This window comes from Lynx rufus, unplaced genomic scaffold, assembly GCF_022079265.1.
Source record: "Lynx rufus isolate CCGP_SWC_20201006 ecotype Redwood Valley unplaced genomic scaffold, mLynRuf1.p SCAF_13, whole genome shotgun sequence".
Taxonomy (NCBI): domain Eukaryota; kingdom Metazoa; phylum Chordata; class Mammalia; order Carnivora; family Felidae; genus Lynx; species Lynx rufus.
This window is the reverse complement of record NW_025814827.1, coordinates 38,380,411-38,405,816: the sequence shown is the minus strand read 5'-3', so window position 1 is coordinate 38,405,816 and position 25,406 is coordinate 38,380,411.

The following is a 25,406-nucleotide window of genomic DNA, read 5'->3' as shown; positions in this document are numbered from 1 at the left end:
ATGCAGCGTAGATTAGTTTTCCAAAGAGGTACCGATCACCAGTAAGTGGCAGTAGCCTGGCTTCAAGACAGGCTGCACTTACACTTCAGAGGCGACTGCCTGGAACTGGGAAAGGGTTGCAGCCAAACGGAATTTATTAGCGGGATCTATAGAATGTGTTTGAAGAGCTACGGTGGTGTGAGCCTGCAGGCACACAGGTTGGCCCACCATCACACAAAGTCAACCAGGCCAACTGCTCAGGGGATTCAGCCTGGCATGCCTTGTCAGCATTTCTTTATTTCTTCCTGCCGAGAGACACAAATGGAACAAATTTTCAGTCCCAGTGACTTATGCTTCTTGTGCATTTTTCCCTCTTCCTTAGAGCTTCCTTCCATGTTCTCAGCCTCCACGCCAGCTTCTCTTCCCCAGATGGCGTTAAGGAAGCAATTGTTTCTTTAGTGGTTCCAGCTGATTCCCTTCCCCGCCCGGTACCTGGATTTCCTGTTGGGCTGGATTTTTAGCTGGGGAGAGTTTTCTCAGTTCCTCAAGTAAGGATTTTAAACTCCATATTCAGCGAGAGGGCTGTGGAACTTGGCTTCTCTACAAGAACTAATCAATGTAAAGTGTGGGCTATGCCGCACCTGATCCTGAGAGACCCCCACAGGAGTGGGAAAGATCATTTATTCTTCTTGGGGGTATGAAGCATTCAAACCCCATTTTGGAATGTTGATTTAGTTCTTCCAGATGACTTCTTTGCCGAATGCTTGCCCTGATAGGGACCGCCTGAACTCTGCCGGAGACAGCAAGGTATGGCAGGAAGAGGATGGCCTTTGTAGCCAGACTCATGTGCACTCGGATGTCAGCTCCGTCTTCACTGACCGGGTGACCTTGGAAAAGCCAGCCCCCACTCCCCTCAGCCGACTGGGGCGAGGACGAAGTGGTGGGACTAAGAGTTTGGGGGAGCAGCATGGAAGAACAATCTGACATTGTACTGTTGAGACTTCCTGTGGGATGACACTCACAGATTTTCATCTTTTTAAATTTCTGTCATGAAGGAAATCTTGCAATTTTGACAACTGCTGAACAAATAGACTCATAACCTTTTATTTTCACACGATAGCTAATTTTATGCTAATGCATTTCACAACCTAGTCCACTTATGACGGAAGCCTGAATTCTCTATCCTGGGGACTTGGATTGGGATGCTGGGTGAGACATGCTCCAATCTGTGTGTGTTTCGTTGAGGTAGGAGGGTTTTCCCTCCAATTCTCCCCTTCCTCCCCACCAGCCCTCAGCATTGGGATTAGTGCGGTAATGTTTGTAAAACACCTGGGAATCAGTTTGAACTACTTGACGTTTCAGGGACTGAACTGACTTATTATTATCCCAATTTCCATCCACATTCAATTTTATTTTTCAATACCAGACTCTCAAAAGCAGCCTGAACCTTCTCATTTCTACGACAAGGAGATTGCAATTATCTGTAGCTATTCTGAAGCTGCGACTACTAACGTTGTTGATAGAACATCCCTATAATTGTGATGGGAATTTACTTTTCCTCTCGTCTTTTATAATTTGGGTGAATTTTATCCGAGTGTGAAGAAACTCACAGAAGTAGTTTATTTATTTTTTTTAAGTTTATTTATTTTGAGAGAAAGAGAGGGCACAGGTGGGTGAGGGACAGAGAGAGTGGAGAGACAGAATCCCAAGTAGGTTCTGTGCAGAGCCTGATGCGGGGCTCGAACTCAAACTGTGAGATCATGACCTGAGCCAAGATCAAGAGTCGGACGCTTAACTGACTTCGCCACCCAGGCACCCCTCTCAGAAGTGGCTTAAAAAGAGAAGCACAGTGATGTCTGGACATTCCCACCAGACTCCAGCCCATTCCCACCAGATGGATCTCTGCCACATGAATATTCAGGGAGCCCCGAAGAGTCCATTAAAAACAAAGTTGAACTCTACCTGTTTATAGATTACTTCTCTTTGTAATTACACTATGTTTCAGCAACTAATGGGAATGAAACTTCTTAACAAAAACAACTGACTTTCCATAACATGAATTAAAGGAGAAATTAAGGTCAATTCTGTTTCAAATAACTGTCTCGAAAGGAAAAAAAAAATCTCTTCATTAATCAAAAGCATCCAGACCTACTTCCCCCTATTAATCCAGGTATATAGAAGCGCCTAACACTTGTAACCAATCTCTGTCTGCTCTAATGGATATTTGGAACCTTTATTGATTTGGGTAAATTTGCTTCTTCTAGGGTCAATAATGATAAATGAGTCATGTTCTGCATGAAGTGACTTGGTACTTTGAATTAAATGATTGTAATTATCTGTAGTTATTCTGTAACTGCTACTGTTACTGCTGTTGACAGAACATCCATGTAATTGTGATGGGAATTTTTTTTTCGCAGCTCTTTAATAATTTGGGTGAATTTGATCTGTGTGGAAATGCTCACCACGGCGGTTTAACGGGAGATACTACCGGGTGGGACACCTTCATGTGAGGTTCTGTCCCTTCTCTGCCACGTGCCCCAAGTTCTCGCTCTGAGTTTGGTGCCAATCACAGCTTCCCTTCAAACCTGAGACCTGGCGACTTCCGGGAAGAGCCAAGCGACACGGGGCCACCCAATGCCTTTCCAGTGGTGCACTGAATCAGGCTCAGAACCCAGAGATGAGAGGTTAATCACCCCGTGTTGCCAAGGCCATCCTTATAGGATATCCGTTTAAAAGTGATCATCCACCCTGTGGTGTGAAACACTCACTGGCGATGAGAAAACCCTGCCTGCCCACAGCTCTTGCTGTGTGCCCCATCTGCAGCCGCCGTTTAAAAGGAGTCATCTAGGGGCGCCTGGGTGGCTCAGTCGGTTGAGCGTCTGGCTTCGGCTCAGGTCATGATCTCGCGGTCCGTGGGTTCGAGCCCCGCGTTGGGCTCTGGGCTGACAGCTCAGAGCCTGGAGCCCGTTTCAGATTCTGTGTCTCCCTCTTTCTCTGACCCTCCCCTGTTCATGCTCTCTCTCTGTCTCAAAAATAAATAAATGTTAAAAATAAATAAAAATAAAGGGAGTCATCTACGTACAAAGCCCTGTGCTCTGCCTCTGCGATGCAGGGCTCCCCAAATTACAGTGCGTGCAAATGAAAGGTATGCTCTCAGCTGACCTCTGACTTGAGGGTTTTGCCCACCTGCACTTCAGCCTCCAGGTGAGGACAATCCAGAGGCAATTTAGGACAGATTTAAAAGAAAGACCGGCTTCATACCCTCCAGCTATATGCTTCTCCTCTAAACCAAGGGACTAGAGATTCATGTTTTAACATGTATAGAGCAAATTTTAAGTTTTTTTAAATAAATGTTTTAAGAGAAAGACATTAAGTTGGGCAAAGTAGTTCCTCTTTCTGTGCCTCAGCGTCAGCCCTCACAAAAGGAAGCTGAAAGAAAGGACTGCCTTTCGAAGATTGTGGCAGCTCTAACCCAGGTATCTCGGGACAGTGGGGCTTTTAGAGATACTACCTTTGCATGCAAACCCATAGTAGAAATGTCTTCATTGTGGATGTTCCTGGCCAGCATCAAGTGGTCTGGTGAGGGTTCCTGTTTCAGGTGTGTGTGTGTGTGTGTGTGTTTCAAAACTCAGAAAAGAGAGAGAGATGGAGTGAAATCTTGCTGAGAGGAGGAAGCAATTTGATGGACGTGAAATGGGAGAGACAACCAGTCACTGGGCTGGGCCCCATGTGTGCCAGCGACCTGGATTGAGAAATGCCTTTAAAAAAACAGCAATTTAGGACAGAATACTAAATTGGAGAATAGGACATAAATGGCGCTTCCAGAAAATAGAAGGGCACAGATGATAAGAGTTTGCTTGAGTTTAAATGACAGGGTGAAAAGGAAGAGATGGATGAGAGCAGAAGTAGTTTCGAAATTTGGGAGAGGCCCTTTAATGTTGCAAATCCTTGTAAGGAGGGCGCTTTGTAACTTGATGCAGGTTGCACAGCCAGGCCCGAGCAGGACTGGGAAGTGGATGCTTCGGTCCCACGTGCTTCCTCGCTGCCGTGGTGATGTTGGGACTTGCCTTCCCTGTGGAGGAGCAGCTCTAAGTGGGGGCAGGACGTTGGGACTGGGCCCCTCTCTGCCTTTAGAGTCTTTCGTGGTGAACATGGAGGGGGCAGTAGGACTCATGTGTCAGATTCCAGGACCTCTCATTTCCTCCCTTCTTCTCCCACTTCTCCTAATCTCTTAGACTAGAGAGTCCCAGCTGAGATCCATTCCCATTTGTTTGTGCTGTTTCAGGAGTGACCCTGCAGACATTGCCCTTTTCCCACGTAAGTCTGAGGCCTCCCTGAAACGTGGGGGGATTTTATTTCCATGAGGCCAGGAGAGTAGGCCTTCTCCATCACCACCCCAGCTATGTGTGCTGATGAAAAAGGAAAATCTATAAATAATTTTAATAATTTAAAGTCCCCTTCATGCACGTCTGGCTCCCTCCGATGAGGAAGGCGTTTGTGGCCACCTCCATTGGTCGTACTCTGGCAGGCATTCGTAATGAGTTAGAAGCCAGAGAGAGGACAGCCGTGCTCGGTCACAGTGTGGCTGTGACGGCAGCCAAATGAGAAGAGCCACTGAGAAAAAAATGGCACGCCATGATAGGGCCACTGCTCCCTTCTCCATCTTTTACTGCACAAACTGTTGAAGCACCCGATGCTGCTGTAAAACCAGCAAAAGCCAATGAACTGGCAGCAGGTGTTAGTGCTTGTAGTCTCTAATTTCAGCTTCAATCTCCCCAGTCCCCCGAGAACATAGTTATGGAGACAAGGGGGAAAATGAGAGCATTCCTGTTTAAAGTCTGGAATCAAAGGTTTCGGCTAAAGGCCAAACCCTTTAACCCGATTAACTCCTCTCTGAAACAGGAGAACATCAAGAAGAAACTGAATCTACTACGTTTTACAGATAAACCAAGTGGAGGGTCTGGTTCAAATAGTGAACTTGTTAAGAAAGAGGAGAATTAGCACAAATGGACTGTTCTTTCTCTTTCTGCACGTGAACTGTATCAACTGCAGCCCCAATCCAACATCTGCCTGCCAGATAATGTGCACAGCTGTATGTGGCTCATGATTTGTCTCCACACAGAATATTGCATGGTAGATGCTGTGCACTTTGGAGGAATCGACAGGAAATCTGTCAGAGAGGCAGGGAATAGTTCTGTGTTCCAGCTCGGCCTTGGTAGTGATTTTTCTTTGAGGGCCCCTTCCTCAGTGAAGAGAAATTTACTTTAGAAAACAGGACAGGGGAGCCCGAGTGGCTCACTTGGTTAAGTGGCTGAATCCTTGGTTTCCGTTCAGATCATGATCTCACAGTGTGTGAGTTCAAGCCCTGCGTCAGGCTCCACACTAGATATGGAGCCTGCTTGGGTTTCTCTCTCCCTCTCTCCTTCTCCCCCCCCCCTCACTCCCCCCTTCTCCCTCTCTCTCCCCCCCCTCTCAAAATAAATAAATTAAAAAAAAAAAAAAGAAAAGACAACATGACACTGGAGTGGGCATTTAGAGAAGCCAGCTCATTCACTTGCCAGGGTGTTTGTTCTTCATCAGCTCTTGTTGCAACAAAATACAGCTGTTGCATCATCTGTGCCCTGACTCCCTTGCAAGTGAACACTTGAGGAGTGCAGATGGAACTGGGTCTGCTGTGGCCTTCGTAGACATCAGCTTAATGTCAGATGAGGAGGTGATGCTGAACAGAAAACCGGCCGTTCTGCATCATTGTCTCCCTGTCCTATTATTAAAGGGGCACCTAGTGGATGCTTGGATCTTGCTGGCTTGTTCGCTGTTATTTTTTCTCCTTTCCTCCCACCAATGATGGTGGGGGAGTCTCTTCTGCCCCCTCCTTTTCCTTCTTTCTTCCTCTCTTCCCTACCTAGAAACGGAAAATATATTACAGATCAGATATTTGCAAATGGTGAGAGGGAAAAGTGCATGGGGCTGGGTACAATGTAGCATGTTATCTTCTATCAACCCACAACACACAGACACAAACATCACCAGAAACACTTAATTGAGCCCATGTGACCATCCCTCGGCAGGGAGTCGTTTAATAAAATGATGTGTAATAACACACCTCCTTCTTGAAGGACTTCATTCTTGACTTTTGTGCAGGTCAGGGATAGGGGCACAGGGAAGACCGAGTTGGGGCTCATGTTGCAGCTGCATTGCCTACGTGCATCAAGGTGACAGGGGGTTGGGGGAGGTGGGGGAGGATAGTTCACAGCCAGTTCAACACTCAAACTGAGAAGCCCTTTCCCTGCTGTGGATAACTGAAAAGGGAGAAGGCAAACAGACTCAGCAAATGGAGAAGAAGCAATTATAAACACATGGGCTCCTGAAACATCCCATGGAAAACATTTCACTTTTGTATCTTTGTGTGGCTTGTAATCTTTCATTTAAAAAAAAAAGCCATGGGATCAGTGCACAGCTATTTATGAGCTGTGATCCAGCAGCCTTTTATCTTGCCCTGCAGAGTTCTAGACTCCTCTGGAGCAGTCCTTTTGGATGAAGTCCTCACAAAGATCTGGTTACACTAACGAAGCAAAAGAAAATGTAAATGCTAATGGATCATTCCCAAATACTCAAGCGAGCTAACTTTGGAAAAGAATGGGGTCCCACATCTCCCATTTTCTGTAAACTGAAATTCCCCTTTATGGCATCAGAACTGCGATTAATATTGACAAAAATGGCTGATAAGAATGAGTGGATTCATTTTCCTCAGAAATCCAACACCTCTGGTTTGTTTGAAGAAAAAGGGCTAGGAACTGCAGCCTCTATCCCTCCTCTTTTGAGTCTTGAAGGGGAGAGGACTGCTGATGAACAGTTACCCTCAGCAAACGGTCAGTTCCTGACTTAGGAAGTTAGAGAAATTGGACACAGCACTGGCTCTAGGTCTATTTCCCTTTCCCACCAAAATGGAATCTTCAGTGGAAAATTGCTGCATCTCCATCCTGTAATGAAATGTGCAGAAGAAGTGAAAAATGCATTACTTTACCCCATGTGTACGCACTACATCATTACACCGCTGAGAATGTCTCACTAATGATACAGAACATATGGGGGTCTTCCATAATGAACTACAATGAGGTACATTAAAAATATAGATGAGTTTAATTTGGTATATTTATTTAATTGATTAAAAAAACTTTTATCAGGCAATTTCTTAAGACTTCTGCAAATGGCAATTATTCCTATTGGTGGAATCCAGGCCCTGTGTTACTATAAAGCATACACCAACATCGGTGGAAATGTGATCTAGTTAGCCAAAATGAAGGATATGTACTAAGGTCCAAACTCTTGTCGTTTTGATAGCTTGGGGTGTGAACTCATTCGGTTCATTATCTTTTTTGGAGAGTTGGTCCTAACTCTAGGTAAAGTTCTGTGGCTCAGTTTAGTATGTTTGCACTTGTGACTACCATTTCCATTTCTCTATAGGTTGAAGGGAAGTGTCTTCTCCCTTCCTTACCTCCGACAAAAAAAAAAGTGGGGGACCTTTTTCAAAAGTTGCCATTCTGGGGGCGCCTGGGTGGCTCAGTCAGTTAAGCATCCAACTTCGGCTCGGGTCATGATCTCGCGGTTTGTGAGTTCGAGCCCCACGTCGGGCTCTGTGCTGACAGCTCAGAGCCTGGAGCCTGCTTCAGATTCTGTGTCTCGCTTTCTCTCTGACCCTCCCCTGCTCACGCTCTGTCTCCCCCATCTCAAAAATAAATAAAACATTAAAAAAGATTTTTTTAAAGTTGCCATTCTGATGCCAGAGAGATATGAAAATATAATTTGATAATGTTCATGCTTTCAAATATAGCATATAACTAGATTTTATACCCGTTAGGAAGTAGGAGGTAGTTTGGCTTATAGTTGGTATTGAATGGTCAATGTGTTGAATTTAGATGACTCTGTTTTTCATTGGATTTACATCAAAGTATTTGTTCAGCCTCATTTGTGTGGTATAACCTAAGTCATGAATATTTTCAAGGTGAAACTTGACATAAGGATTTTCAAGAGGAAGAAAAAAAAGCTTTTTTAATTTTAATTTATTTTGTTTTGTACAGTTCTGAATTTTGTATAATTATGTCTAAATTCAGCAACAGGTTTCAACGATTCAGAAACCTCATCTTTGCTTAAAATTCAGACTCAAACTCAATTTTCTGTTACGATAATTTTATATAACCCCTGTTACATCTCAATTTATGGAAATAATTAGAGCAAATTAGATCACAGGAAAGTTTAATTAGCCAGGCATAGTTTTGAATTAAAGTTCATTTTCTGTGAAAATTAGAAAAGGCTGAGTGCTTGGTTCTTCATTATATGATGACTTAGCATCATACATCACTGGCATCCTGGGCAAGTGAGGGTGGGGCTGTGGCCTGGAGGGTGGTATGCTCACTGACCCAGAACTTGAGATGGTAGCATGAAAGCTGAATGGTCAGAAAAGATCACTGCCAATCGAGATCCAACTATTTCCAGTGCATTAAACTCCAGGTTAAAATTTCTTGCTCTTGATTATGCATTTTGTAACTTTTGCATTGCTCGAGAAGCTGTTGTTTGATTTCTTTTTTAAAAAAAAATCAGCCTCTTATTCCCATATCGTGTATCTGCTGGAAGCTATAGGATAGTGTTTGTATCTGCATATTTAGGTGTGGGGATTAGGTTTGATATGTGAGGGGGTAAATTTTCTCATGTTTACATTCACTATTGTGCTTTAATTTTTCTAATATTCATATTATGGGGTTTTCCGCAAATACAATATACTCCAGTACGTGGTTTCATATTTCCTTTGTATACACATAAGAGACTTGGCAAATGTTTTACTGAGGATGAAGGCCTTTGATTAAATTTATTTAGTCCTCCCTCATCTGCTCTGTCTCTCAAAATAAACAAACTTAAAAAAAATTTTAAAAAGGGGGTGGTGCCTGGGTGGCTCAGTCAGTTAATCATCTGACTCTTGGTTTTGGCTCAGGTCATGATCTCACAGTTCATGGATTCAAGCCCCACATCGGGCTCCGTGCTGACAGCATGGAGCCTGCCTGGGATTCTCTCTCTCTCTCTCTCTCTCTCTCTCTCTCTCTGCCCTTCCTCTGCTCTCTCTGTCTCTAAAAATAAATAAACTTAAAAAAAAACTTAAAAGAAATTATTTAGTCCTGTGACTTAATTCAGACTAAGGTAGTTAATTAAGGTCTGTCTACCTTGAAACCCTGGCTCAAATCTCCACTCTTTCAAGAAGCCTCTCTGAATCCTCGGTTTGTCTCCCCTGCTTTCTTACAATGCACTTCACAATCTGCCTTGTCTTAAGGTTACTTTTGCACACTTCCCACCCTCTTGTAAACCAGGGACTTTCTGTTCTTCATCTTGGCACATGCCACAGTGTTTTGCCCACGGGAAGGCACTTGATAAGTATTTATTTTACTGATCACTGGTGGGAGGAGCTGTTCACTTCAGACCACGTGGTTCGGAAAGTCATCTATGTTCAGTGAACACCTTTGAATTTCTTCTTTCGGTGTGGCAGCAAGGACAGCAATGACCAGTGTGGGACCTCCTATTGAAGTGGCCACCAGCTCAGGGTCCCCATGTTCACTACTACCCATTTCCTTTGACCTCACTCTCTACCTCAACTCAGACCAGAGATCCCAGTGTGAAGAGCAGTAGCCCTAGCTACTGAGCAAACTAATGCAGTTCAACCATGAAATTAAATTTGACTTCCCTGAATATGGTGGGACATATCCAGAACCTTCTTGTACAAGGGGAGTTCAAATAAATGTAGTAAAAGAGTACCACACAAATAAACGGAAGCATTTGTTTATAAATTACTCTGTAATTAAGAATATGAATTTTTTATATCATTTGACCAAATAAAATTTTTTTCTATTTCTCTTCTGTAATCTCAGCATAAAATTCCAACCGTGGCTACTGGTTCCCAGCAAAACACACACACATATATATTTTAATTTGTTTTAAAGTTTATTTACTTATTTTAAAGTGGTACAGAGAGAGAGGGAGAGAGAATCCCAAGCTGGATTCACACTGTCAACGTGGAGCCTGATGCAGGCTTGAACCCACAAACCATGAGATCATGACCTGAGCTGAAATCAAGAGACCGGCGCTTAACTGAGTGAGCCACCCAGGCACCCCCACATACATTTTTTAAATCTTTTTAATTACATTTTTTTGCTCATTATTGTTGACCCCTTTCACCAGACCCCCACCTCTGGCAAACACTATCTGTTCTCTGTAACTATGAGCTCAGTGTTGTGTTTGTTTTATTTTGTTTGTTTTTTAGATTCTACATGTAAGAGAGATCATATGGTATTTGTCTTCCTGTCTGACTTATTTCAGTTAGCGTGATGTCCTTGAAGTCCATCCCTCTTGTTGCCAATGACAAGATATCATTCTTTTATAATGGCTGATTAATATTCCGCTGTAAATATACCACAATTTCTTTATCCATTCATCCATCGATGGACACTTCAATTATTTCAATATCTTAGCTATTGTAAATAATGTGACAATGAACATAGGGTACATATATCTTTTTGAGTTGCTGTTTTCACTTTCTTCAGATAAATGCCCGGAAGTAGAATAGCTGGATTGTATGGTGTAGTCCTCTTTTTAAGTTTTTGATGAACCTCCACGCTCTTTTCCATAGTGGCTACACCAATTTACTAACAGTACACAAGGATTTCCTTCTTTCTACATATTTACCAACACTTATTTCCTTTCTTTTTGATAATAGCCATTCTAATGAGTATGAGGTGATATGTTAATGTTTTTTAATGTTTATTTATTTATTTTGAGAGAGAGCACGAGTGGGGAAGGAGCGGAGAGAGAGAGAGGGAGACAGAGCATCCCAAGCAGGCTCCACGCTGTTAGTGCAGAGTCTGATATGAGGCTGACCTCACAAACCATGAAATCATGACTTGAACTGAAACCGAGTCAGATGCTTAACCAACTGAGCCACCCAGGTGCCCCTTGAGATATTATTGTGGTTTGACTTGCATTTCCCTGATGTTTAATGCTGAGCATCTTTTCATGTACCTAGTGGCCACCCATGTGTCATCTTTGGAAAAATATTTATTCATATCTGCTACCATTTTTAAATTGGATTGTTTGGATTTTTTGGTATTGAGTTGTGTGAGTTCTTTATTCATTTTGGATATTGGCCCCTTATCAGATATGATTTGCAAATATTTTCTCCCATTCAATAGGTTACCTTTTCATTTTGTGGATGGTTTTCTTTGCTGTACAGAAGCTTTTTATTTTGATAAAGTTCCACTTGTTTATTTTTACTTTTGTTGCTTTTGTTTTTTGGTGTCAGATTAAAAACATCATCGCTAAGATTTATGTTAAGGAGCTTACCACCTACGTTGTTTCTAGGAGTTTTATGGTTTCAGGTCTTATGTTCAAATCTTTAATCCATTTGACTTAAGTTTTGTGTATGATGTAAGATATTGGTTGAGTTTTATTCTTTTGCCTGTGGCTGTCCAGTTTTCCCAACACCATTTATTGAAGATATTGCCCTCTCCCCCATTGTATATTCTTGGCTCCTTTCTTGTAAATTAATTGACCAAGTATGCGTGGATTTATTTTTGGACTCTCTATTCTGTTCCATTGATCTGTATCTCTGTTTTCATGCTAATGTAATACTGTTTTAATTACTGAACCTTTGTACTATAGTTTGAAATCAGAGAGCATGATGTCTCCAGCTTTGTTCTTTTTCCTCAAGATTGATTTGGCTATTCAGGGTCTTTGTGGTTCTTTACAAATTTTAGGTTATTTTTTCTATTTCTGTAAAAAATGCCATTAAAATTTTGATAGGGATTGCATTGAATTTGTACATTGCTTTGGGTCATATGGACATATAACAGTACAGATTTTTTCTAATCTATGAGCACAGAATATTTTTCCATTTCTTTGTGTCTTCAATTTCTTTCATTCACATCTTACAATTTTCAACATACAGGTCTTTCACCACCTTCGTTAAATTTATACATAGGTATTTTTTTTCTGATGTAATTATAAATGGGATTGTTTTCTTAATTTCTCTTTCTGACAGTTTGTTATAAATGTATAGAAATGGAACAGATTTATTGACTTTGTATCCTGCAACCTTACTGAATTTATTAGTGTGAGCAGTTTTTGGTGGAGTCTTTAGGGTTATCTGTATGTAATATCATGTCATCTGCAAATGGTGATGTTTTACTTCTTCCTAACATGGATGCGTTTTTTGCCCCCATTGCCTCTTGCTCTGGCTAGGACTTCCAGTACTATGCTGAATAAAAGTGTAAGAGTGGACATCGTTGTCTTGTTCCTGATCTTAGAGGAAAAGCTTTCAGTTTTTCACAGTTGAATATGATGTTAGCTGAGGCTTGTCATGTATGGCCTTTATCATGTTGCAGTGTGTTCTCCCTATACCCACCCATTTTTATCATAGATGGGTGTTAAATTTTATTAAATGCTTTTATGCATTTATCAAGATGATCGTATGGATTTTATCCTTCATTTTGTTGTTAGTGTGGTGTATCCATGATTTGTGGATGTTGAACCATCCTTGGATCCCTGGAATAAATCCTGCTTGATTATGGTGTGTGATCATTTTAATGTATTCTTGAATTCAACTGGCTAATATTTTACTGAGGATTTTTTACATTTATGTTCTTCAGGATATTGGCTCATCGACTCTTTTATTAGTGTCCTTGTCTGGTTTGGTATCAGGGTAATGCTGGCCTCTTAAAATGAGTTTCAAATTGTTTCATCCTCTTCTATTTATTTATTTGTGTTCTCTCTCTCTGCCTTTTATGATCTGGCTAAAAGATTATTAATTTTGTGTATCATTTCAAAGGACCAGCTGTTGGTTTCATTGATCTGTTCTATTTTTTAACTGTTTTATTTATTTCTGCCCTAATTTTTATTATTTCCTTCCTTTCACTGGTTTGGGCTTCATTTATTCTTCTTCTAGCTCATTTTAGATTTAAGTTTAACTTATTTATTTGAGATTTTCCTTGTTTCTTGAGATAGACCTGTATTGGTATAAACTTACCTCTTAGAACTACTTTTAATGCATCCCAGAGATTTTGAACCATAGTTTTTTGTTGTCTCCATATATTTTTTGATTTCCTCTTTGATTGACACATACATTGTTTAGTAGCATTTATTTAGCCTCCATGTATTTGTGATCCTTCCAGATTTGTGTGTGTGTGTGTGTGTGTGTGTGTGTGTGTGTGTGTGATTGGTTTTTAATTTCATATTGTTGTATGGAAACATGCATGATATGATTTCAGTCTTTTTAACTTATTGAGACTTGTTTTGTGGCCTAATATGTGATCTATTCTGGAGAATATTGCATGTGCACTTGCAAATGTGTATTCTGCTGCTTTTTGGATGGAATGTTTTGAATATATCTGTTAGGTCCATCTGGTCAATGTGTCATTCAAAGCCACTGTTTCCTTGTTGATTTCCCATCTGGATTATGGATGAATTGATGTTAAGTGGGGTGTTAAAGTTCTCTACTTTTACTGTATTACTTTCAACTTTTTTCTTTATGTTTGTTATTAGCTGCTTTGTGTATTTAGGTGTTTCTATGTTGGGAGCATAGATATTTACAATCATATCCTCTGATTGTTCTCTTTACCATTATGTAGTGTCCTTCTTAGGCTCTTAATTTTTATTTTAAAATCTATTTTGTCTGACATAAGTATTGCTAATCCAACTCTCATTTAACTTCCATTTGCATGGTAAATGTTTGTCCATCTTCTCACTTTCATTCTGAGTGTGCCTTTAGGTCAGAAGTGAGTCTCTTGTAGGCAGCATATAGATGGGTCTTTCTTTTTTATCCAGTCACCCTTTGTCTTTTGATTGGAACACTTAGTCCATCTACATTTAAATTAATTATTGATAGGTCTGTGCTTACTGCCATTTTGTTACTTGTTTTACGGTTATTTTTATAGTTTTTCTCTGTTCCTTTCTTCTTTTCTTGCCCTTTTCCTTTGTGATTTAATGGTTTTATTTAGTGTTATGCTTGGATTCCTTCGTCTTTATTTTTTGTGTATCTCTTATAGGTTTTTGATTTGTGGTTACTATTAGGTTCACATATAATAGCATCTCATGTGATAGCAGTCTATATTATGTTGATGGTTGCTTAAATTTGAACCCATTCTAAAAGCACTGAATTTTTACTACACCCCCATGTTTTATGTATATGATACCATACTTTGCATCCTTTTATTTTGTGAATACCTTGACTGATTTTTGTAGATATAATTGATTTTATTGCTTTTGTACTTTAACCTCCATATTGGTTTTATACATGATTTATCTACTACTTTTATTGTATGTTTACATTCACCTTGAATTTTTTTTGTTGTTTCATAATTTTGATACTCCTGATTATGGCCTTTTCTTTCTAAAAATTGCCCTTTAACATTTCTTATAAGGCTGGTTTAGTGGTGAGGAACTCCTTTAACTTTTGTTTGTCAACGAAACTCTTTATCTCTCCTTCTATCCTGAATGGTTATCTTGCTGGATAGAGTATTTTTGGTTGCAGTTTTTTCTTTTCAGTACTTTGAATATATCATGCCACTTCTTTTTGACCTGCAAAGTTTCTGCTGAAAAATCAACTGATAGCCTTATGGAGTTTCCCTTGTATGTAACCATTTTCTTTTCTCTTACTGCTTTTAAAATTCTCTTTTTATCATTACATTTCATCATTTTAATTATTATTTGTCTTGGTGTGGGCCTCCTTGGGTTAATTTTTTTGGGGCTCTCTGTGCTTCCTGGATCTGAATGTCTGTTTACTTTCCCAGATTTGGAAAGTTTTGGGTATTATTTCTTCAAATTTTCTACTCCCTTCTCTCTTTCTTCTCCTTCTGGGATCCGTATAATGAGAATGCTATTATGTTTGATGATGTTACTAAGTTCCCTCACCTATTCTCATTTTTTCATTCTTTTTTGTTGTTGTTTGTGTCGTTGCTTTTCATTACCATGTCTCTTAGATTACTGATTTGTTCTTCTGCCTCCTCTAATCTGCCATTTATTTCCTCTGGTATATTTTTAATTTCAGTTATTGAGTTCTTCATGTCTGATTAGTTCTTTTTTATATTTTCAGTCTCTTTGTTTAAGGTCTTACTGAGGTCCTCCACTCTTCTCAAGTCCAGTGAGTATCTTTATGATACTGAATATATAAAGCTGAATTCTTTATTGGGCATGTTGCTTATCTGCATTTCATTTCACTCTTTTGCTGTGATTTTGTCCTGTTCTTTCCTTTGAGAGATGTTATTCTGTCTTCTCATGTTGTCTAACTCTGTGGTTTTTTAATGCATTAGGGAAGTCCACTGTGTCTCCTGATCTTGGAAGTAGTGGCCTTACGAACAAGAAATTCTGTGGTGCCTTGTAGCACGATGTCCCTTGGTCACCAAACCCAGGTGCTTCCCCCATGTGGATTGTGTGCACTATGCTGTTGTGGCTGAGCATCATGTACCTTTGGTTCAGTCAGCTGCAATGGCTCACTCTGCCTGCTGTGGGCACACTGGGCAGGGTTTGGTCCCTGTGCCATTAAGGGGCCAATCTGGGCTGGTCCAGGCTTGTAGTTGGGCAGTAGCAGCAGTCAAACAAGATGCCTGCCCTCAGCCTGTTTGCCAGGGCTGCAGTCATATCAAACTGCTGGGTGCTCTCCCTGCACTGCCCCCTGATGAAGCTTCCTTTCATGGGCAGGGCTGACAGTGAGACCCAATGCCTGCTCCCGGTCCATGTGCCCAGCGCTACGATTGACAGAGCACTCTCTGCACTGCCAAATAGAAGGTTTGGCTGGTGGGACTGCAAGTGCACTGGTTTGTGTGGTTAGCTTCCTCTCTCCCCCAGGTGGGAGTCACTTTGGAATGGTGCCAGTCCCTACTGGGCTTGCTTGCAGTGTGTGCTCGAGGGACACCTGTGGAGTGGGGTGGGTCAGATGGGGCAAATCCATAGAAAAATGTGAGGGCACTGTTTTCAGTTCCAGAAAGGTAGGTGGGAAGTGTTTGTGCTGGCTCCCACAAGCATCAAGCTGGGGGAAAGCTTTCCATGAGAAATTGTACCTGACAGCACTCTCCTTCTTGGAGAAATCTCCTAACAATCCTGGCTCCTCTATCACATGTTCTGAGGTTAGTTAATAAACCCCTTCACATATGCTCCAGGTACTTTTCAAAATGCTGCTTCTGTGTTGTATCTCAATAGGATTGTCTGTTATGCTGGCTCTTTAAGGCTGAGCACTCAGTTTTTGATCTCCCTCTGGCTCTCCCAGAGCTAAGTCCGATAGTTTTTAAAGTACCTGGGGTTAAACCTCACTGTTTATAAAACCTCATAAAGCTAAGCCCCACTAGTTTTCAAAGCCCAAATGTTATGGGGACTCCTTTCCCAGTGTAGGTCATCCATGCCTGGGGTGTGGGCTCTATACCTCTCACTTCTTCATCCATGTGGTGTCTCTCCCATTTGTGGTTAGTCTCACTGAGAGTTTGGTTCCCGACCAGGTCTCCACCCCTCGTAGCCCTTTCAATGTGGCCTCCTGTCTGTGATTAACTGTGGAAAGTCTGCTCTGCCAGTCTTCGAGTTGCATTCAGAGTTAGTGGCAGTGATCTGTCTCCATGTGTCTATAGTATTAGGTGAGCTCAGGATCCTCCACCATCTTCCCAGAAGTCCCTAATTTTGTATGATGTTTAATTAATAAAGACATGATATTTAATTAATAAAAATGTCTATCAATGTTATAATAATAGGGGCGCTTGGGTGGCTCAGTCAGTTAAGAGTCAGGCTTCAGCTCAGGTCACAATCTCCCAGATCACAAGTTCAAGCCCTGCATCGGGCTCTGTGCTGACAGCTCAGAGCCTGGAGCCTGCTTCAGATTCTGTGTCTCCCTCTCTCTCTGCTCCTCCCCCACTCATGCTCTATCTCTCTCTCTCAAAATTAAAACAAAAATAATAATAGAAATTGTAGTATAACTGATGGCATTTTCTCAAATGAGAAAATAAAGGCATAGAGGATTTGCCAAGGATCACATAGCAGACTAGGGGTAGTTTAATGTTGGAAATACATCTTTTTCTTCTGTTGTTAGCATGTTGAGCTTTACTATGTGAGTATCTAACTATATCTCGAACTGGTTTACCTATCGTAATGTCTTAAGCAGGACCCTGCGTATCCCCCCAATACATTAATTTATCTCTGAAATGTTTTTAGACTTCTGTTTAAGTATTATGTCTGATATAGGAATTTGAAATGCATCAAATAAAATGAAAGCACATTGAGAAAATATGGCTAGAGAGATCTCATTCTACCAACAGGTTTACTGAACTTGACTGGCCATATGTTTAATAAGAGGAATTTATGGTCTAAACAACCCCTCCCACTTTATCCGAATTGAGGAAGCGATTAGAATTTTGACTAAAAGAACCATTGAATCGTACACGCTAAATGGGTGATACGAATTTATAGTATGTAAATTATATTCCAATAAAGGTGTTAAAAGTAAGTACTTTTTCTGGATTGCTGCAAGTGAGTAAACATAAATGGCTTAGAAAATCACCCATATTTAGCTATTCAGAGTCATTTCAGACCAAAGATTTGAGAGCTGAAAGAGAATTTATAACTGCTCTACTTAGAAAAACTAGAGGCCCAGAGAGGCTAAGTAATTTGATTACTATCTCACAGTGAGTTAAAGGCAAAGGCAGACTTTGAAGTCCATTCTCTCAAGCAGATGAGAGCAAAACTTGTCACTTGAAGTTCTTGTGAGTTGACTGCATTGCTCCATGCTTTTCAGGGTTCATATCTTCTAGAGTTAGTGATCTCTCAGGCATAGTGTAGTCTTACGATTTTTTTTAAAACACTACTAAGCAGAGTCACTTAGTACTGAACTCAGAACCAAAAGTATCTAAATGAAATAAGGCTGGATCTAAATAAAGATTTCTGTGGGAAAAGAAACAACTGTTGCCTTCTCCTTTCCTTGGTTCTTATTTAATTAACCTTATCCTCCACGTCCTTTGTTTTGGAAAAGAGTGTAAACATATGAAATTTCAAAAATCAAAAATATCAGTCATAACGTTGGTGTTACATCGTTTACCCTGTTGAAGGTCTCTGAAATCAAAGGTTCCAGATCTTTGATAGTAAGACGGCACTGAAAATGGATAAAAACTGCCCATCTGCTAGAAGCCATTTTTAAATTATAACTTTTTGAACTTTTATCCATAAATGAAAATATATCACTATACTTGGGGAAAGTATTCATTTCATTGCATCATATTGTGATTAAATCCTCTATAAAAAGAAACAACCTTTTTTTAACCTTTACTTATTTTTAACTCTAGGTCTTATATCACTTTAAGAAATATGTGCTTCATATTTGCAGCCAAATGAAGTTCATATTTGCAATAAGAAAGATGTGCTTCATTATTTGAAACAATAACCCGTGTTTTACTGAAAACATAAAAGAAGACTAAAATTAATGGAAAGACACACCATGTTCCAAAGTAGAAGGAAAAATTTTTCAAAGACTAACTTCTTGCTAATTTCTATTCTATTTCTAATTCAATTTTATTCCAGATCCCAGCAGGATTTTTTTTTCTGAAATTTTACTTTTATTTTTAAGTTGACTTGAAAAAATGAAAGAGTGAGACTAAACAGGAAAATAAAAGGGGAAGACAGAAATCAGAGCTAAAATTATATATAATTTTTTAAAATGGGATGAAAAGCTATAATAATAAAAAATATGGTGCTGCCATATAGATCAATGAAAATAAACATGGAAATCAGGGGGAAAAGACCTTGATATATATGTACTAGAATTTAGGTGAAATGGAAAGATAAAAGGAGTCCATACCCTGGAATTTGCTTTAAATAGCATGAGAATAAAAAATATCTCTTTTAAGCCCTGCCCAACATCTTCTCCCCTTCTGCTTAAGAGGTGTTGGTGGGAAATTAATTCAACCAAGAGATTTAATCCACTAACCTTTAAGCCATTGTAAAACAAACTCTGATTCCAAAGTTGTCTATTCTTTGCAAAGGGAAATTCATAGGTCAGACTGCTCTTCTGGCTATGAATGCTGTCTTAGGCAGTGGACCCTGAGATAAATTTTTGAGTACAAGTAGTTGATTCGGGAGGTAATCCTAGGAAATATGGGCAGGGGAATAGAGAAATAAGACAAGGAGGGAAGACAGCCAAGAGTGTTTTTGTTCTCAAGCACCTTACCATTGTGGACAAGTGGAGCCTGATCTTGCTTGGGAAATCTGGGAGTCCGTATAAAACATGCACCTAGACTAATCCACTCCAAATTCCTGAAGGTGAAAAAAACTTGAATATTTACACAACAAATTCTCTCAGTTATTGGTTAAGGAGTGCTGGGTTGGTAGAAGGGCAGGCATGGATCTCTGGGCACTTCCAACCTGCTCTTCCTATGGATCAAACAAACTTTGGTGGCCAGATAATGCCTCAGGCAATAAATGCAGGTGTTGGCAGTTAGAAGTCAGGCCAGTGAGCTCTGAAGTGCTAAGGGTAAGAGGATAGAAATTAAAAAACAAACAAACAAACAAACAAACAAACAAACAAACAAACAAACAGTATCTAATATAAAAGCCAGTACCTGGGAGTTTACTTTCTATAGCCAAGAAATAAGACTTTTCAGTTTTCCTGTGATAACTTGAATTGACAAAAAAAAAAAAAAAAAAAAGATGGGAAAGGAAGGCTGATAATTGCTGAGCTCAGGAGACATATATGACAGGTGAGAGAACTCAGTAAGCAGAAAGCAACTTAGCATCTGGCCAATCTAAGGAGAAATCATTGTGACAGTGATTGGCGAGTCCCACTATGGAGTCTCAGACACAACGATGTTTTATAGTGAATCTTAGGGCGTTTCCCGTTCTGTGTTCTACTCTCCCTCAATTATCTCCAAACTTTCAGTAAAAACCTGTTCTGCATAACAGCCTTGTGTTAGCAGTGCCTTGGGAAATAAAGATGAAGGAACTGTGTCCGTGCTAAGAACGAAGCTTTGTAGAGCAGTGATGAGATGCTTAGAAGGGTTTGGCAATTGAGCAAGAATTTGGTATGAGAGGTGAGCACCCAGAGAATGGAAGTCTCCACAGAAATCTCTGGAAATATTAGGGACACTGCTAGTAATCATGTTACTTCATTTAGCTTTTATTGTAAAGAATAATCTCAGAAAGCTATAGTACTTTATCTATACTTAGAAGTTTGATATACTGCTCATTATGAATTTTTGCATTAGTTCTGATTTTTTAAAATACTGTATCACAGTATTATTTGTCTTGATTATTGAGGTTTCTTGGTGCCCCCTTAAATTTTGCCCCAGCGGTGAGTCCCTTACTCCTCTCACCCAAGTGCTAGTCCTGACATGGGGCTATTTGGATCCTTCATGTTAACAATAATACCATAAATTACTGGGAAAAAGAAAAGGTGGCTATTTTGAAAAACAAAATTCTAAGTTCATTCTTTATAGCAAATAGATTTTAGTTTTATTAAAGTTAAAATATAACAAAAATATTGGATCTCAGGATATAGAATTTCTAAGCATAAAACAAAGGAAAACAATACAAAGAAAATATATGCATAGATTTAACTATATGAAAACTTAAAGCTTCTATTTGAAAGGTGGACAGGGAAATTTGCTACACATATTTTGAAAGGATTAAATTATTAACACGTTCACATCACTTTTGAAAAGTAATTCTGAAGTTTGAATAAAGATCCTTAAAACCATGTGTACTTCTTAATACAGATATGCTACTGTTAAGAATCTATCCTTATGAAATAGAGATAGGCTCAGCTATTTATAAATATAGTGTTGTATAGGGCTACCAATAATAAAAATTCTTGAAAGAATGCAAATGTCAGCAATACAGGAATGGTTGAAGGAATCATGGCACAATGGTAGGGTGGAACATTATACAAATGTAAAAATTAGGCTTTGAAAGAATATTTAACTTAAACTTAAGCTACAGCAGGACATCCACATGACTAAGGGTAGCACTGAAGAGGAGAACCAAGAAGGTACCTTTGAGTTAACTGTGATCATTGCAATGGAGATTACAAATAACTGAAAGACAGAGATCCCTCTTCTAAAATTGCTGGATTGTGTAAATCGTAGTTTCTGTGTAAGATCCTAAAGGAGGGGAAATAAAAGGTGACCTGTGCTGGATTGCTGTTAAATCCTAGAGGGTGGGTTTTTATATCAAATATGATTTGATTTAAAAATATGTCACATAAGATGTATAGTATCTTAGTGATGGGATTATGGGTGTTTTTCATCTTCCTGTTTACACTTTTCAGCATGATATTTACGAATGTATTCTTGGATGATAGGATTTTTGTCTATCGACTCATTACCTTGGTGCACATTCCAGGTGTTTAAGAAAAATTTCTTTCAAATAATATTATAATTTGGGGCTGTAGGGAAAGAGGCCTTGGAAAATGGCATTATTTTTCCCAGTAATTTTCATAGTTTAATAATAAAATACCATACACGTGTAAAAGGGAAAGAGATACAGCAGAAGCATATTCTATGCTAGAGCAAACAAATGTTAAGACAGATGATCTTTGGAATAAACTTAAAGACAATTCTTTTTTAAGATGTCCTTGTCGATTAAAGATCATTTTCTACATTTCTAATATGTTCAGCACTCACTCACTTCTATATGAAGCCACAGGTAGTAACATGAGCAGCACTGAACTGGATATTGGGGGCTAAGATTCCAGTGCCCCTCCCTATCTAGGAGAGATTGACCACCTTGTGCCACCTTTGTTGACTCTAAGAGAAAGGATTTTATGTAAATGTTGATTGTTAGTTGCATCTCTTTGAAATATTTGCAAACATGAATACTGATTTAGTAAAATCTTAGATAGACTTCATCTTTGGATCTGCCCACTAGGAGCTTACAAAGTACGTACCAAACAGTGATTGTTTTTTATCCAATCCATGTTATCTTCGAAGCTGAGAACATAAATGGTCATAAGAGGCCCAACTCAGCATCTGAAAAAGCAACATGTTTTCATCTGTGCAAATGGGAAGGAATCTCCCATTAGAAGATAGTCTCTATATATGTATATGAATATATATATTTATATTTATTCATATGTATATGAATAAACCTTTCATGCAAAGATGATGGTATTTTTTCAATTGATGGTATTTAAATGAGCATTTTGATTTTAGGCATGTTTTGGGCCTCAAAAATTGACAACAAATGTACTTTATGAGTGATAGTGAATCTAGTCAGCGTGGTACCACTGTGTCATTTGCCCAATAAAAGTATCCAATGCTGTACCACAAATGCTAAATCGTTCTTCCTTAAAGGGGGTAATAACATCATGCAAGAAATTCAAATCCAATATTAAATGATTCTTTGTTTTGTTTTGTTTTGTTTTTTTACAAAGTCAACATTCCCTTCCTGCTTTTTCCCCATGGCTTGCTTTTTGTTTTGGTTCCCTGACTCAGTGAACTCAGTGAATCACTGAATGCATTTTGCTATTTTACTCAAAAGAAATATTGATGGGCAGACTCATTTATTTTCCTGCTTTTTACCAAAAAAGGAAGAAAGAAATCTTTGAAAACTCATTGAAAATTATAATCTTGTTTGGGCAAAAAGATGAATATCTTTGATGAACTGTGAGCTAATGAGCTAAGGAAAAGGGGAGTGGCCTTTGGATATCATACTTTGGGTATGATGCCACCTTTCAAGTGGCTTTTTTTTCATGCCTGGGAGACGGGCATCTAAAAAAAAAGAGGCTTGGCTATTGCATATAAAGTTTAGAGAATTGAGTATTGTCTACTAAAGCAACAAGATTTACGAGAAATGTCTGGCTCAATTGCATTAGGGAAAAAAAATGATTTCAAAAAAATCGCTTCCCTGCCTTTTAAAATGAAAACCATCTGCAATGAAAAATTTAAAATGATAAATCTTCTCCTTTCACACTGCTACTGATAAATGGTTAGTTTTCTTCCTCTTTGGGGAGGGGACAAAATAAGGATGTGAGAGTATGTGATATTTACATACACAGACCTTTGTTAAATATCTGTGTACTCTTCTGGAATTTTTAATAAGTTTCTAAGTTATTATTATTATCATTATATGATATTATGAGACCCATTGAATGGAAACTCCAGGCTGTAACTTTTTGGAGTTGAAGTTGAATAACATTTGACCTTTCTTAGCTATGAAAAACAAACCAACGAACCTTATTCTGTTTCAATAAATATAATGATTTCAATCCATAGGGTGTATTTAAAGTCAAGATCTGTTCAATGTAATTACACTTTAAATAGTCAATTTATACAAGCTTATATTTGATTTTAAGGATTCAATAATGGATACTTTTTACAGTAAAATATACTTCTCATTTTGATAAAAATCTACAGATGCTAGCATTTATCTATTCAAAATGTAAAAGAAAGAATTCCATAATCATTGTTTTCTTTTTTTTCTAGGTCATGTGCTTTTATACACATGGGGGTTCATAAACACACACAAAGGGAGGGCAGTGACTGAAGTAATAAAGCTACGTGTTAGGCTTTTTTTTCTTTTCTTTTTTTTGGGGGGGGGGTTCTCTACTATAAAAACATTTAGGCGACTGTGTCCATTGTTTTATTTTACCCAGATCGTAACAAAGGATGAGAAGTTAATAAATGAATTCACATAAAACCATAATCTATATTCTGTCGCTCTCAGTTTATTAATCTAGAGGGCACTGATTCTCCCATGGCTTATTCTTAAGAAGGAGAGAATAGGTGCTGTGTCTTCCTTTCCTTAAATATAGGGGCATCCAGGCTTCTTTGGAAACATGGGAGTTTAATTGGAAATTCTGGTGCCTACTTTACTAGTCATAAACTGGGTAATTGTTTCCTAATGCAACCTGGCAGTGCCATTGAGGGCAGATTATACAGAGCTGCCATCCTGAGGTGTTCTAAACAAGTGACAAATCATTAACAGCAAGTCTCTGGATCTCTGTGAGCGAGCTCTGTGGCTGCTACTGGAGGCAAACAAGACCAGAGAGGAGTGAGGGAGATCTGAGTAGGCAGAAGCTGCTGCATTAATGACTGGCATTGTCAGCAGTGAGTGCTGGGGATGACTTCACCATCTTCACTTTCACCTTCTTCTCAGAGGTGTTGCTATGGGTACCATCTCAGAGGTGTCAGAGAAAAAAAGAGCAGGAGGTAGACTGATGAACAACATCAGGAAGTAAAGGATATGCAATGGCATAACAATATGAAGACATCCTTCTTGTACAAACGCGTGTGTTGCATACTTCGATAGGGACCCATTAAATTTGGACGATGGCAGACAGGAGAGTTGGTTGAATTGTCAACAAATGACGAATAAAAGGTGCTTTAGAACTATTTTATGGCCCCAATTATCCATAAAGATAATCGTAGTACTGGACCTTTATCACTCAGGGTATAATCATTCGTCACTAAATTAATTTCTAAGCCCCTGGGAATTGTATACACGTATGGTATATGGGTGATTTTTCTGTCATGGGAAGACTTGGGAAAGCTGTTCATTATTTTAAAGGCGATGTTTTTCTGCACTCTTTTCAAACTGCTGTTCCCTCCCATGATCAGAGATTCTGTGAAGGTACCAACTCCCTAGCACTTTGACTTTGAAATTAAACATCATGGTAACCTTCCCTCCTGCAATATGTTAATCATCATTAACCTAATTCTCTCTCTCTCTCTCTCTCTCTCTCTCTCTCTCTGTCATACTTTAGCTTTTGAATAAAAGTCAGAAAAAAATGATTAGGAGCGTTTTAACAAATTGCAGCATTTCAATGGTTAGGTCGCAGTTGTCAGATTTCTCCCTAGCAGAGTTGGAAAAGTGACATTTTCTTAGTCTCCCAAGTTTGTTCAACTTATTAAAATAGCATAAACAATGTTGAGGTGGAAAACAGGTTTTGCTACAGACCTTTATTACTAGGTTATAATCATAGAGTCCAAGCATGTATATATTTATAGGGGACGTTATTAAAAATACTCCAGTGGAAACATAGAGCAACTTCCCCTCAGTTTGATTGAAAACTGCAAGTTCATATTTTATGGGTCATGTGGCATTCAGTCTTTCCACACTGGCTTGAGGAGTTTCTGTAAAAAATATAGCTCGATTTTTTTTTGTTTTGTTTTTGTTTTCTTCCTTTTTCTCTTATTTATTTATTTATTTATTTATTTATTTATTCATTCATTCATTCATTCATTTATTCATTTATTTTACTTTTGCTTTACCATCTTAAAATCATGGTAGTTGCTGGGAATGTCAACCAAAATAACATTCATAATCTGAAACCATTGCCCATTATTTTCACACATATATCGTATAACTGTCATTGGAAACCAAATTCTGGGGTGACTTGACCAAACTCTTGGGAGGCAATTGTAGATACTTTT